General features: G+C 40.5%; 1 long non-coding RNA gene across 1 annotated transcript; it reads left to right on the plus strand.

Moving 5' to 3' along the window:
• Positions 1 to 8,112: 8,112 nt before the first annotated feature.
• On the plus strand, positions 8,113 to 8,872 carry LOC122465409. The gene is made up of 3 exons (XR_006290241.1): positions 8,113 to 8,232; positions 8,562 to 8,645; positions 8,740 to 8,872. It is a non-coding gene; the product is annotated as an uncharacterized LOC122465409 (long non-coding RNA).
• The last annotated feature ends 4,851 nt before the right edge of the window (positions 8,873 to 13,723 follow it).

Here is a 13,723-nt window from a genome sequence, read left to right on the forward strand (position 1 = left end):
CCTGAATGAAAAACACAGCAAAATTTGTTAACTATAAACCAAACATTTCAATTTTTGAATCACTCTTCTGTTGCTCTGGAATGGAAACATTTTCCTTGAACTAGGGGAGAGAGCTGATGAATTTGGTAGGAATTAGATTTCAAATGGTAGCACAGAACAGCTGAGGGGGAAAGTATTCCACAGAAAAATAACCTGAAATGAAGGGGAAAGGGATGAAACAGAAGTCTCAAAGAGCAGAAAGTCTGACCTGACAAAGCAAGCCCCAAGAGTGCATCAGAGGTAACAATTATGGGACATAGAGAAGATAACTTCCTGCAAAAGTCTGTAAATGTAAGATTTTTCTATCCAAACATAGTAACACTAGCAAAGAAAAGAAAGCAGAATGGAGGTGAAGAGGGGTGAATATGTTTCAGAAATGAAGGGGCTGATTTTTCTGTTTCACTGGTGTAAATCAGGAGTTATTCCTTTAAAGTCAATGGAGTTACATCAGTGTACAGCCAGAGTAAATGAGAGAAGAATCAGGGCCATTATCCCTTACTTACTGTACAATAAAATCAGGAACTCTGAGTGATGCTAACTCTGGTTTAACTGATGGTAACAAATGGCCAGCATTTAGCTGGAGTAAAATCAGCATAGCTATGTGATCACTGAAAATATTCCAACTTCTATTGGAGTCTTAGGTGCCCCACTATATTATCACAGATCAGAGTCCTTGAGTCTTATATTTCCCTGTCCTATGAGCAATTTCTTGACCTGCAAGGGAAATTCCATGTGATTAACAGAGTTTCTGGATGGATAAATAATATTCCTTCCTACAGGACAAGAGGAATTTTAACATCCCAGGACTGTACATTCCCACACTGAGTTATTAACAAATAGGTTTATTTACTCGGAACTATTTTTTTATTTATTGTACAACAAATTCTAGTAAATGATAAAACACAATGAGACAAATCCAATCCTGGGGGTAATTCCACTAACCCAGTATACTAACTGATTTAAGGCACTAAATAAAGTACCCGTTACTCAAATAGCAAACTGTAAATTCTGCCATTCATGTTTGCTGTGTCTATCAACATGATTATGTTTTCTGATCACTTTCCTTCTGGAGGTTTTTAGTCACAACACTTGAAGCAGAATCATTCATAGTGGCTCTTGATGGTCTCAATAAATTCACAAAATTGCTTGTATGCATGATCTCTTTCTGATTCCTCTGCCACTGTAGAACTGTCTGGTTAACTCTGAAGCAAGAATAATAAATTATTGAGCAGCATCTCTTGGTTTTGGAATGTGTTGCAAATGTCTCAATAGTCCTGAATGCAGCTGTTTTGGTTGTACCAGTGCAATTGTCCTGCACAATAGCAGGCATTTCATAGATTGCAAGGCCAGGAGGGACCATCTATCATCCAGTCTCACCTCCAGTAATACACAGGCCATAGAACTTCCCCAAAATAATTGCGAGAACAAATCTTTTAGAAAAACACCCAATCTTAATTTAGAAATTGTCCCACCCTTAGTAAATTGTTTCAACGGTTACTCTCTCTGTTAAAACTCTCATATTTCCAGTCTGAATTTTTGTCTAGCTTCAATTTCCAGCTATTGGATCATATTATTCCTTTCTCTGCTACATTGAAGAGCCCATTATTTAATATTTATTCTCCTGTAGACAGTGATGGATTAGCCACTGGGCAAATGGGGCCCACACCCAGGAGTCCCAGCCAACTGGGGGCCCTGAAAAAATAGGCGACCCCATGCCCTAACCCACTCTGCCTGCTTGGCACTCCAGCCGAGGAGTGGGGTCGGGTGTGGGGGCTTCCCCCTCTCTACCCGCCCACCTGACACTCCAACTGGGGAGCAGGGCCAGGCAGGTGGGTAGAGCGGGGCAAGCCCCCGTGCCCGAACCCCGCTCCCCAACAAGAGAACCTAGGGGTTGGGGGTGGGGACTGCAAGCAAAAGGGGTGGAGAGGGGCCCTACTTGTTCTGGCCCAGGACCCCACAAAACCCTAATCCACCTCTGCATGTAGATACTTATAGACTCTAATCAAGTCACCCCTTAACCTTCTCTTTGTTAACCTAAATAGATAGATTCAAATCTCTATAAGGCAGGTTTTCTAATCCTTTCATCATTCTCATGGATCTTCTCTGAACCCTCTCCAATTTGTCAACATCTGTCTTAAATTGTGGGCACCAGAACTGGACGCTATTCCAGCAGTAGTCACACCAATGCCAACTACTTCTTCAGTTGTGTGGTTTTGGCCATTGGGTAAGGTATTTGTAGGCTGGTGGTCTTAATCATTAGATGAAGACAAATAGTCAGCCATGACTGTCTTTGTCCCTTCCTTCAGGGCTCTGTTTGTTAGAGAGAGAGAAACCAAAGGAGGGAAGATCCACAGGGTCCAGCTGCCTGCAGTCTCTTGCTCTGTCTATGGAGGAGTACGCTCCCTACTCTCTCTTGGTTTTCCCCCACCCCTTCATGGAGCTGGCCACTCGTCTATTGTCCAGCTGAAAGTGTGGGCTTATAATGCTGTCATAAATATAAAGGGAAGGCTAACCACCTTTAAATCCCTCCTGGCCAGAGATAAAGTCCTTTTACCTCTAAAGGGTTAAGAAGCTAAGATAACCTCGCTGGCACCTGACCAAAATGACCAATGAGGAGACAAGTTACTTTCAAAGGTGGAGCTGGGGGGAAACAAAGGGTCCTCTCTGTCTGTGTGATGCTATTGCTGGGACCAGAGCAGGAATGCAGGTCAGAACTCCTGTAAAAGGATAATAAGCAATCTAGTTAGATATGCGTTAGATTCTGTTTTGTTTAAATGGCTGATAAAATAAGTTGTGCTGAATGGAATGTATATTCCTGTTTTTGTGTCTTTTTGTAACTTAAGGTTTTGCCTAGAGGGATTCTCTATGTTTTGAATCTGATTACCCTGTAAGGTATTTACCATCCTGATTTTACAGAGGTGATTCTTTAACCTTTTCTTTAATTAAAATTCTTCTTTTAAGAACCTGATTGCTTTTTCATTGTTCTTAAGATACAAGGGTTTGGGTCTGTGTTCACCTGTACAAATTAGTGAGGATTTTTATCAAGCCTTCCCCAGGAAAGGGGGTGTAGTGCTTGGGGGGATATTTTGGGGGGGAGACGTTTCCAAGTGGGCACTTCCCCTGTTATCCTTTGTGTAACACTTTGGTGGTGGCAGCTTTTAACCTAAGCTGGTAAGAATAAGCTTCAGGGGTCTTTTATGCAGGTCCCCACATCTGTACCCTAGAGTTCAGAGTGGGGAAGGAACCTTGACAAATACGGTTCTGTTCAGATTAGTCCTAGCACCTGCCTTCTGGGCTTCTCCCTAGAGAAGGGTTGGCTGCTCCCTGCCTCCCCTCCCCCAGGCCATTTAAGGGGCAGATCACCAAGTGTCATTCTGATTAAATTCTTCCTCCTAGCTGATTTGGGTGGTTCTGAGCTTTACAAAATAAATTTGTTAGCCTCTAAGGTGCCACAAGTACTCCTTTTCCTTTTGACCCTATTAAAGGACCCAGTATATATATTACTACTCTGGACTTTACTCTGCTTGCACATTATAAATGTGATCAAATCATGATCACTTAAACCTGAGCTACCATTACTTTTCTACTCTGATCTGTTCTTCTTAATCTGTGAGTACCAGGTCTAATAAAGAATTTCCCTGTGTGGCTGCAATACGTTGTGAGTTAGGAAGTTGTCTATGATGGTCAGAAACTCCATGTTGTTGTTTTAGTATGGGCAGCATGAAACCTCCAGTACACGTCCCCCATGATCACACTGCTTTTTTTCCTACATATTGTAGGTAGGTGTCTAAGCAAGCAATTGTCCTGTTCCCTCGTGTGATTTGATGGTCAGTAGCAGACACCAACTAGTATCCCATCTTGTGCTTTGTCTGTTAGGACATTGATTCCTAAACATTCAAGATCATTTTCTTCCGAGTTATCTGTGACTTGGAAACAGGTAATGCCATTTTTAACACACCACTCCCTCTCCCCTCTTGCCATCTCGATCCTTCCAAAATAGGTTAGTTTTAACATTCCAAATTGTTGTCCAGCCTCTCTCATCAGTCAATTTTCCTCTCATTCAAGTACCAGAATACAGCTCATGTACTGCCCTTGAAGCATTCACTTTTTCAAACTGATATTTATATGCATTTTTTGATGTTTCATCAGTCTGATATTGTATATATTTGCCATTTAGGACACAGTTTGTTCTTTAGTATAGAAATCAGCATCCTCAGCTGTATCCTAATCATTGCATGTACTAGACTATGCTTCATGGTATTATTACAGTTGATCTATAACTGAAAGAAGCTAGAAATGGAATCCCTTGTTTAGCTGACCAAATCACTGAGTATAGTCTCAGCCTGGGCATTAGCTAGAGGCTAAAGTTATACTTGTCCATAAATGACATAAATTGTTTTCCAACAAACTGTGGACCATTACATATGACAGGTTCCTAGACTTCCTCACCATGCAAACATATTCTTAAGGGTATTTATGACACTTAAGCTGGAAAGGTCAGCTATGTATTTGATTCCTAGATACCTGGAAAACTAATGAAGTGCAGCCAAGTGCTTCCATCCCAGTAACTCTTAGTTGTCAACCCCCACTGATTTCCAGAGTCTGATTGGCCACTGAGTTACAGGATTCTGTGTGACAAGTAGGCTTGGTTTCTTGGCAACGCTCTCAGTTAGCTACAATAGTTTGGACATCTTTCCTAATCCCAGGCTACAAAACAGACAGTTTGGCTTATTCATGACATTTAGTGATGCCAAAGTAGAGTGTGTGAAGTCTCAGAATAATAGTTTTCAGCATTTATGCTGGGCTATTTCCATGATATAACATTCCATGTCTGCAAGACTAATTCCAGGAAGAAAGGAGAGTTACATACTTATAAGAGGTATTCCCTGAGTAGTTTCTCAGTACAGCTCCCCACTCTCACTCATATATTCCACACAAGCCTGTAATCCTGTAGAAAACTTTCCATCTGGAGCCATAGAAACCCTTCATCAATTTACAGAGCACACCATGCATGGCTATATAGGCCTAAATGGCTCCATACTCCTTGAGTTTCTTCCAGCCACCAAAGCAATACATTGTGTAGCTCTTCAGCCTGTTTCCCTGGTGCTTTTTTAAGGTTAAAAATGTTTTTTAGTTATATTAGGATACTCTTTCTTTCTTTCTTTCTTTCTTTCTTTCTTTCTTCCTTCCTTCCTTTCTTTCTTTCTTTCTTTCTAAGACAATGACCTCAGGTCCTAGGACCTGTTAACTGTTACAGATTATTAAGCTTGGCAAAATTCAATACAATTTTTATTGTTTTTATAATTTTGACAAATGTAGCTATGTTTATTTTTAAGCATTTTTTTCTATTCATGTAGATTTAAATGTTCACGTTTATGCAAAAGTATGGATTTTAAGCATTTTTCATATTGATGTAAACTTTCATAGTTGTGGGAAATTATGGAGAGGAGAGATCACTCAATAGCGAGTCAGATAATCATTTATTGAGATATTCAAAAAGTTAAAGTTTTATAACTGTTAAATCAAAAATTATCAAAATATATATAAAATAAATATCCATAAATCAAACTCTAAGTTCTCAAGAAGTATTTTTCTTACTTTTACTATCTATAATTTCAGTTATTAATTATGGGAATATGTTTTCATTGGTTTGCGTGTTACAATGAAATCAATGTTTACTGACATTTACCTATTAAAAAAAATCTAATCCTTCCATGCCCACAAATGATGATGTCCAAATGATAATTGAGGTTTAAAGAATGTCCCTCTTATAGGTCATAATTCTTCATCTCTGACCCTCATATTCATGCCTGAATTCCTTGGGAGTAGGGCCTATGCAAGATGCTCCATCTGCTTGAGTTTAACAATTGATCTTGTAAAAATCAAGAAACTGAAATAAATTGATAGAAGTTCTGAGAATTCAAAGGAGAAAGTAAAGATACTTCTGGTTCCAACATCTTTAGGCCAGCTACTCTCATGAACCATAAAACTTTATGGACTCCAGGTTTTTGGTGGCACTCTGATTCACTATAAGAATAAATTGGATACTGGGAAGCTTTCAGATTTGATGTTGTCAAGGTTCCTTCCCCACTCTGAACTCTAGGGTACAGATGTGGGGACCTGCATGAAAACCCCCTAAGCTTACTTTTACCAGCATAGGTTAAAACCTACTCAAGGTACAAACTATTTTACCCTTTGCCCTTGGACTTCCACTGCCACCACCAAACGTTTATCTGGGTTTATTTATTAGGAAAGCGTTGTTTGGAAACGTCTTTCCTCCCAACCCTTGCACCCCACTTCCTGGTGAAGGTTTGGTAAAAATCCTCACCAATTTGCATAGGTGACCACAGACCCAAACCCTTGGATCTTAAGAACAATGAAAAAGCATTCAGTTTCTGAAAAGAAGGATTTTAATAGAAGTAAAAAAGAAATCACCTCTTTAAAATCAGGATGGTATATACCTTACAGGTAATTAAATTCAAAACATAGAGAATCTCTCTAGGCAAAAAGACACACAGACAGGAATATCCATTCTATTCAGCACAGCTTAATTTCTCAGCCATTTAAAGAAATCATAATCTAACGCATATCTAGCTAGATTACTTACTAAGTTCTAAGACTCCATTCCTGTTCTGTCCCCGGCAAAAGCATCACACAGACAGACCCTTTGTTTTTCTCCCTCCTCCCAGCTTTTGAAAGTATCTTGTCTCCTCATTGGTCATTTTGGTCAGGTGCCAGAGAGGTTATCCTAGCTTCTTAAGCCTTTACAGGTGAAAGGGTTTTTCCTCTGGCCAGGAGGGATTTTAAAGGTGTTTACCCTTCCCTTTATATTTATGACAGATGTATTCGAATAAGAGTCAATGTATTAAATCATTTGCACTGTTCCTGTATCCATCACAGTGGAAAAGCGGGTTTGCCTAATATCATCTTTTATTGGACCAACTTTCTGTTGGTGAAAGAGACCAGCTTTGGAGCTACACAGAGCTCTTCTGCAGGTCTAGGAAAGATACTCAGTGTTCACAGATAAATCCAAGGGGAAACAGATTGTTTAGCATACATAGTTAATGCATATTTTTAAGGGTCCATTCAAGGTGAAGGGGCCCAATAACACCCTGTAGTCATGAGACAAAAAAGGAAGGCTAGTGGCTTACAGGTTGTTGTAATAACCCATAACGCCGTTGTCTTTATTAAGACCATGATTTTTGGTGTCTAGCAAAGTTATGCATTTAAGCTCCCAGCTTCATTTTTTGAAGGTGTTGTGCAGGTTTCCTTTGTGGATGAGGACTGAGAAGTCCGAGATGGAGTGATTATTTTATGAAAAGTGTTTGCCCATAGGTGATATAGTGTTTGTTTGTTTTTTTTATCATTTTCTATGTGAGTTTATTTGCAAGCATAGTGATTGTCTGGTTTCACCCACACAGTTACTATTGGGGCATTTAGTTTACTCGATGAGGTATACCATATGTTGTGAGAGACATGTGTAGGTTCCATGCACCTTGAAAGATGTGTTGTGGGGGCTTTTGATCATCATAGCAGTGGAGATATGCCTGCAGGTTTTGTATCTGTTGTTATGGCCTGGTCTTGTGGTGATTTGAGCTGGTGTGTGGGGAGCTTGCTTCTGATGATGAGCTTGCTTGTCCAGCTCCTTGGCAGCCAAGGGTTTCAGGGTCTGCAGTTCTGGGTCAGTCTGCCAGGGAGACTGCCTCTGAGTTGAGTACCCCAGTGTTTCCAGGCTCTGCAGCTCTGAGTCAGCCAGGCAGGTAAATGCCCGGGAGCCTAGGATCTGTTCCTTTTTCCAGATAATTTTAAAGTATTTGGTTCTGAAAATATTTCCCTAGCCTTGTTCTCAGAAATGGCTGATATGTTATGCTGAAATGTGATGGGATCTACCAGGACCTTTGAGTCCCGCCCCTGCTAGAACCCTTGTGATCCTACCACACCCTGCCCCAAGAAAAGAACAGTGAAGGTGGGTCCTCCAGGCCTGCCTAGAAAGGCTGCACACAAGCAGCCAATCAGAGCCTACCAGGCTCAGATAAAAGGAGCTGCAGGAGCTGAGCAGGTCAGTTACTAGCTGGAACCAGAAGGGTGAGGGAGAGTTGAAAGGCTGAGGAAATTCTCCAGGCAAGGAAGCCTGAGAGAAACCCTGCTCAAATAGGGAACAGATGGATAGAACTCAAGGACCATCATCCCAAGGTAATTGGTGAAGGTGATAGGACCAAATGGAAAGAAGTCCAGGGAATGCAGCAGCAACTATTAAGGGAAGCAGTATGTGGCTGCTGTATACAGGGTCACTGGGTTGGGACCCAAAATAGTGGGTAGGCCTGGATCTCCTCACCAGCCAGTGAGGAAGTGATGTAAGTCCCAAAAAAGGGGATAAGACTCCTTACTAAAAGCCAGAGAAAGGGTCTGGAATTTAAACAGGCCCAGAGATGGGGCTAAAGACCCTGGTAAGGGCGAACTATTTGTTGAACTTTGTTTCACTGGCAAGAGTTCATCCATTCATCTGTAACTGTATGACTTAGTTAGAGGGCTAAGCCACTGAAGACCCACCTGAAAAGATTGACAGCCTTCAGGGGGCTCTCTCAGGAATTATATTCTGCTTGGAGGTAACATTTATAAAATTTACTACTTTTAATTATTTTTATTATCTGCATTTTCAATCAAGAATGATTTAAATATTTGCCCTTCTTTCTTTCTCAGGGCAAATATAAAAGAACACAGCAGTACTTCCCCACTCAACTTATTTAGCTTTGGAGAGATCCTGTTACAAGTAAACTGCTGCTTCCAGTCAAACCAGCTGAAATCAAAATCCTCTGGTAGATTACATTTTGGCTTCCTTTTGTCATCAAATAAATCAAATATTTTCCCTTTCTTTTTCTTACTCCTTCTTAAATCGCCTTATTATGAGGTGTTTGATTCTGACATTATGTTGAATAAAACCAAGGTCTAACAGTATGGGCGGCTGATAACCCGGCCATTGGGGGAAGCTAGCCCCTGGCCCCTCCCCTTTTGCCTGCCTCTCTCTTCTGCCTCCTTCCCCCCCAATCCACACAGGGGCCCAGAGCACCCCCACCGCAGCCCCTAGCCTTGGTGCACTGGGCGGTGTGGCTGCAGTGCCCCCAGCTCCAAATCCCCATGGCTGGCAGGACAGCCCCAGCCAGTCTAGGCCAGGGCAGAGCACTGGGCACTGTAGGAGGAGGCCTCCTGGGGGCGGAGTGTAGGCAGGACACAGCCTCCCCCAGCTTATGATACCCGCTACCGAGGTCTAGCAGTGAATAAGTCTGCTTTATTTAAAACCAGGAAGCAGTTTATAAAGGAACAGCTTCCAACATTTCAATCTATATCTATGCACTCACTGAAAATGCTTCCCACTACTACTTCTGTAGAAATTTTAAGTTCTCCTTTCATTTCCTGAGACATTATAACTCAACACTACACACACAAAAACCTATTGGCATTGTTTCTTATGTAGTAATCAAGATAACAATTTAGAATATTGCTTAACCACCAGTACTGGAAAATGGCTTAGGGATGATCTATTATGGTATAAGACATCCTTCTAGTTGCATGTTAAATGTCAGATTTAACAAAGTGTTTACACAGGAAAAGGGCTGTGAATCCCCATATAGAGGCTAAGGGGATTGGAGAACCCATGGGATATAGACACAGATTAACCTATCTTTTGAAGGAGAGGGATTAGAGCTCTAACAGGAAGGTGGGTAGGAGTGTGCTGGGGCAAATGATATAGGCAGAAGCTCTACATGAAGGACAGTAACTTTAGGGATAATATTGCTTTCCATATTCCAGTGAAGTTTCTGGTTCAGTGAGATGAAAGCAACTCTGACTGTGTTTCTTTACCACTGTCACATGAGCTGATATGAGCCTGGGCTAAAGGATTGTGTGGGGCAGGTCATTTCATTCTCTCCTGTTGAAACTGTTCCACTTTGTATAGATTACTTTGCTATTCATTGGATAGAAAGGGAACCTGGGTCTTAGAGGTGAATGTTCTAACCACTGGCTAGAGAGTCATTCTCATGCTTTCTCTGGCCCAGTAACTCAGTATGTCATGCAAAGTGGAACAGCTGCAACAGGCGAGTTTGACATCTCTCCCCCCACCCTCCCATTAGACTATCCTATAGCCCAGTAGTTAGGGCACTCACCTGAAAGGTAAGAGACCTGGGCTTGAATGCCTGGTCTATAGCAGGCAGATGGGAATCTGAAGCAGGGTCTTCCATGTCCTGGGTGAATGCTAGAACCACTGGGCTGTTGGGTATAAAGGAAGGACCACCACCTCCCCTCCTGGACTGTTGTTCTTTATTTCAAGAAATGGCTGACTTGGCTTAGGCACCCAACTCTAGGAATGGATTCATGGATGAGAATCCCAAGTGGAAGGAAGCACCTAAGTCCCTTTAAAGATGGGATTTAGGCCACATACCTCTTCTTGGCATGTCCCATTGGCTAGATTAGGCAGCTTTCCCTTTACCATGTTAGCTTTTTTGAATCCCATTCTTAGGAACACAACTGTCCCCATACAATGTAGAGGGAGCCAGGATACCTAAATCAGGGCTGTGGATTACCAAACTATCTATGATGTTATGCTAAGCAAATCCTATAGTGCAAGGTGGCAGGTAGTATGTATTTATTCACTCAGGGATATGTACTGTACGTATAAAAGAAGGAAGTACATTAGGATTAAAGCCTTGTCTTCCCTTAGAGAGAATAACCTCTAACACTACTAGATATCCTAAAAGATCTAAGATTCATAGATTCAAAGAATTTAAGGCCAGAAGGGACCGTTATCGTCATATCATCTGACTTCCTGCATAACACACACCATAGATTTTCACCCAATCATCCCTACATTAAGCCCATATGTTATCATTGAGCTAACACTTATTTTTTTAACACCCAATCTTGATTTAAAGACATGAAGTAGTAAATTGTTGCAATGGTTAATGATCCTCACGTTAGGATGATTTGGTTGCTTTACTAAGACATGTATAAAGAACTAAGTGTATTTAATGTTTCCATTGGGTTAACTATGTTTGTTGTATTTGTTCTGTTTCTTGTGCATTCTGAGTGAGTGGTCCTCCTCTATGGATCTTACCTTCAGGGTCTCTCAGTGCTCCTCTACTTTCCTGGTTAGTTCATTTGGGTAGTGAGTTTATTTGGTTGGACCAGGAGGTCCACTCTGAAGTCTTTGACTAGTACTTTTCTAGTTGCATTTTATTTAATCATCTAGTGCCAAAAGCCCTTGACATGGGGGCTTATTTATTTTCAGATTTATACATCTTCCATCATTGGCTGATCTTGTTTTTTATGGGTGGATTTGTCATTATATATGTCAGGCATATTTATATTCGATAACAAATGTGTTTAGAAGGCAAAGGTTTGTGTGTGTATGAAGATAGGACAGATGAATTATCCACTATGAGAAGAACTTTGTCAGGGATACAGTGCCCCAGCATTTTGCAGCTAATATACCAAGTAGCACACATCCAAATGCAAAGCATTTCAAATGTGTATGTATGATTAGTATGAAAGGTGCTCACCTCACAAGGACACACTGTCCTCCAAGGAGTAATGATGCTACAGCACCCTCATGAACAGAACGGAAAAGAAGCACTTTGGAATTGCCTTGTTCACTCTTTACTTATTTTTTTTATATTGCGTCTGATGGGGAATGCACAGCATGCTTTGCCTGAGGCTAAGACTTTTTTTTTAAAGGCCATACCCACTTTTCTTACAGAATGCACAAAATGTGAGCAATCCACATGCATCACTTTCTAAGCTCATGTGCTCCTGATGAAACATAAGGGTGCAACCTGTTGCGTGTGATTTACACTATTATTTACCATTTGGGGTGTAACTTCCAGACTATATAGGGACTTCTATGTTTGAAATGCTCACTGTGTTTATTAGTCACTGAAATGAAGTGACTGATAAACAAATTCTCAGTGTTCCGAGGTAAATGAGTGGAGTGAAGGAGGGTTATCTGTGTTTTTTAAATGATCAGGGTAGTCTATGCAAAGCCAAAGCATCCTTGGGTAAGACATTAGGCACAGAAATTTAGAGGCCCCATAAGCAGTGAGTTATCTTGGTCTGAGGTAGCTCAATCCCTTACCCACTACTTAGTTGCACTATAGAGAAATAGATTGTGCAGTCTGCAAGAGACCTTACAGCAGCTGATACTGCTGAATGCCTTTCTGTTTCCACAGCAGTTCACTCAGTGCCTTTTGTGAGTATTACAGGTCACTAGGCACATTTACTGAAAGGACTAGGTGTAAAATGAGATTTTTAAAATCATGATTAAAAATATGGCACTTGAAAATGGTCTGTTAAGGAAATACATTTACTTTCTTGTTGTGACAGATTGGAGAAGGGGAACAATTGACTTAATGCCACCTTAATTGCCATTGTCAAGCATGCCAATATGAAATGTTCCTAGTGGCTGTTGAAAGGAAAATGATGCTATAATGTGTTCCCTTGAATTCCAGCATCATGAGCTAAGCATTTATTTTCACTGTGTTACACTGAGATTTATTGTAACCCTTTTTAGAAGTGCTTCAGCATAAGCATTGTTTTCCAGCACGTCTCTCACATAATACCATCTCCCCAGATGATTCTGAGCAGTGACAATCAGTAAAATATGCTAATTATGCAGTCTCCCTCACTTACTCTCTTTAATCTTTTTTTCTGGGCATATGATGTACTATCTTCTCTGCTGAGTACCCTTCACAGTTTCCATTTCTCTCCCAACACAGGATGAGATAGTGATTCTGAAAACAAAATCCTCTGAAACTTCATAGGATCAAAATGCATACAGCACACACAGTAGGTTATTTAAACCACAGGAAAAATAATAACCTGCCTCTTTTTTTGTTTTCCAAACTCTTCTCAAAGACTAGGGATGTTCTATTCTACTTTTTCCCATCCAAACTATAGCCCTGCCACTCCGTTAATTAATCTAATTATGGCAACCATCTTTCCAGGACTCATTAGTATCATCAGTACCATTCTTTTGGCCTAATTATGATCTCCCATTAGTTTTTCTTAGACTTCACTGGTGTTACTCCTTTACACTAGAATGAAGTCAAAATCAGGCCCCGGTATCCATCATCAGAAAACAATATGGTGCACTCATTTATTGCAAAAACTGAGTGCATTGCTGCTGCTGTATGCATAATCTTTTGAAGGCCTAGGGGTTTGAAGTGAGTGTGAGGTACAGATTTCTATATAGCTGGTTGTAATGTTTAATGTAATAGAAGAAAGCCCAGAGACAAATTCATTTTAAAAAAAAAAGTGACTGGTTAATTCACAGGCTTAAATGCGAATACAACAGCTGGAGCACTAGAAAAATCTCTAATATTTGTCCTCTTAAAAAAAAAAAAAAAGATACCTACAGTAATGCCATATTTATTTATATGCAATATTTTAATTCATTGTCTTTGGTCTTATTTAAGTATCCATCAAGAAACAAGGCATCTACGATGCTCCTGGATTTCCACTGTAGTACGCTGCTTTCAAGGTTGTAGTGAAAGAGGCCTTTTACCTTAGGATTTAGCGTAATATTCCATTTAGTGCAGAAATAGCACATTTTATCCAGATTTATTCAAGGAGGTTTGCTGCTTTTTATTTATTTATTTAGCTTTAAAACCTGGATCTAATAAATTAGATTTTTCAC

Source organism: Chelonia mydas, chromosome 4 (genome assembly GCF_015237465.2).
Source record: "Chelonia mydas isolate rCheMyd1 chromosome 4, rCheMyd1.pri.v2, whole genome shotgun sequence".
In the NCBI taxonomy this organism is placed as follows: domain Eukaryota; kingdom Metazoa; phylum Chordata; order Testudines; family Cheloniidae; genus Chelonia; species Chelonia mydas.